Genomic DNA, 2563 nt, shown 5'->3' with positions numbered 1-2563 from the left:
TTTTTACACATTAAATCATATATTTTATGTATGTTGAGTTTTGTTATGCACATATTTACATAAATCGATTTAGACATTTATAATAAATTATAAACCAAGTTGTCCTTGAACAGTCTCCATTACAGTTTGCTGTGCTGCATGGGAGTGCATCAGTCACATAAAGCAGAGTGAATGTATGGTTACTCTACTGATATGGAGAGGAGAAAAAACGAATCATCAAGTTTTGTTCAATTTACATTTATTTGTATGGCACTTTTTAGTATACACATTGTTTCTAGCAGCTTTACAAATCAGAGCTCTGTTAACAGGCGTATCTGTTTTACTGTAATGTCCATATTGCAGAAATGTTCTGAAATTAGGCTATACAAATCATGCAGTTAAGTAACATGTAATCAGAAACAATGAACAAATTAAAGCATGATGTGATCATGTTGATTACAATGCAAGGGCAATTTATCAGTTTTGTATGTTTATTTAGAGTCTGCTTCATCTGAAGTCCTCTCAAGGGTTGGCGTCATCTCTTCATAGGTGCTGGTCATCTGAAGTCTTCATAAAAAACTGGATATAGTCAGCAGGAGCAATCTATAGATTACATTAACAAAATGTGATGTAATCATACTTAGGAGCTGGCACTGTTTTACTTCAGGTGGTTCTTGTTCTGAAAGCAGGGTAGAGGAGAATAACAGGAGAAATGGTTAAGTGATGCTTCATCACAACTCAGTCCTGTGGCATCACTGATCCTTCACACAGTAGTTCTATAGTAGCTAAGACGTTTAAGTGTAAATATATATATATATATATATATATATAGCCTAGCATGATTCTGAAACGAAAATAGGTCAATCAGCATTCATTGCAATAAATCCAGAACTATTAAGTAGCTCCCACCAGCAAAAATCCTGTTTAAGAGCCTTAATTACACAATGATGGATGAAACTGCACGAAGAGAATGCATAACATCCCGTAAATCTACTAATTAAGTGAGAAATAATGTAATAACAATCTGTTTTAATGCACAAGTTAAATTGATTAGCTTTTACAGTTTTGTTCTTTAAATGTCTTACCGTTCAAAAGTTGATCACAGCGATCTCTTCTGCTGCATCTCTACGGCGCTGATATTATTAGCGCGAACTTCCGGGAACTATTGAGCGTCTCCACGATCCGCCATTGCTGTAAAAAAATGGTCCATTGGCATCAACGGAGTTGTCGCAACTCTCTCTCTATATAGCCAAATGAAATGCATGCTTTCAATTTCCACATCTTTACTTATTTTATTATTATTATTATTATGAGGAAATAATAAGAAGGAAGTTGTTAGTGATCACAATACAAATTACAGTGAACTCCAAACGAATTATTAAAAGTTCGCTTACATTAATAAATGAGGCATACAAAAACAGCAGAAAAAAATCAAAATAATTAAATTAGATTAAATAAACTACACCAAATATGCCATTTTCATGGTTTTACCGTAACGAACAGAGCTTGGAACAAAAACAAGAGAATATATATTTTTTTCAATCGAAATACGAATGTACAATACAAAGCCTAGTATACATTATAAATAACAGCTTATCATTCTACATTGGGAATATGGAAACACTTGGATTTGTGAGGTACGTGTCGTGAGCCCAATGCCTGTTATTTTTAGTTTCGCTTTGTTTTGGTTTCTTAACTTTATATATTTTGTTTCATTCCTGTTCTGTTCTGAATACCTCCACATTTAAATGATTCGGTTTGGAGTCAGGGTAACTTATAGCTATGTTTATAGTGTTTATAATGTTAATGCACAATAATATTTCTGATATTACACTTTCTCTCTAAACATTCCGCTGCTCATTAAATGCGTTTGGAGAGAGTGGGTTAAGCAGTAAGCAAACAATGAGAGCGATATTGAACTTAAAAAAGCTGACTGGTCGAAAATATGTTAAGGACCAACACACATCTTCCAAATGCATCTACATAAAGTTATTTTTAATGATAGCTATTAATTGTTTGTGCTCAAATGTTGGTAACCCGTACACATAGCTATGGAATCTTTCCACTCCATACACCAAGCCCAAGCATTTTTTTTTTCAATCTGTGCGTATCGACATTTAGATGAAGTCATTGTTCTTAAAGGCATATGCAGCTGGCCTCCCAGTTTTCTTCCTCCACCTGCAGTAGAACTGCACTCAGTCCATCTTTGGATGCATCTGTCGATATCTTTGTCCTTTTTGATGGGTCAAAGAATGTCAGAAATGGCTCAGAGGTGAGGAGAGTCTTCAGTCATCCCCATTCTGGTTCATAAGCTGTCCACTTGAACTCACCTTTGTCACTTAAAAGCTCTCTTTGATTGGAATTTTCCAATGAAATTGATCATTATCATCACTCTTAGTACAGCCTTTCTATCTGTGGGTCAGAGCATTTTGAGTATTGCTTGTACTTAAGCCTCTGGGGTCTAAGGGTGTTTTGGGGCCCTGAAGAAGTTTTGACATGCCCTGACATTTGTGCTTTTTTTAGTATCTTAAAAATATATTAATGGCTAAAATTGGATTACATTGTAATTAGCACAAATTGGGCA

General features: G+C 34.8%; 1 long non-coding RNA gene across 1 annotated transcript; it reads right to left on the bottom strand.

The window, feature by feature from the left end:
• Positions 1-221: 221 nt before the first annotated feature.
• Positions 222-1180, bottom strand: LOC141342060 (uncharacterized). Its single transcript, XR_012356652.1, has 2 exons — positions 1065-1180; positions 222-658 (listed from the first exon to the last, which is right to left on the bottom strand). It is a non-coding gene; the product is annotated as an uncharacterized lncRNA (long non-coding RNA).
• Positions 1181-2563: the final 1383 nt, after the last annotated feature.

Source organism: Garra rufa, chromosome 9 (genome assembly GCF_049309525.1).
Source record: "Garra rufa chromosome 9, GarRuf1.0, whole genome shotgun sequence".
Lineage (NCBI taxonomy): Eukaryota > Metazoa > Chordata > Actinopteri > Cypriniformes > Cyprinidae > Garra > Garra rufa.
The sequence above is the reverse complement of the archived record's forward strand: the minus strand, read 5'-3'. Positions and strand labels throughout refer to the sequence as shown.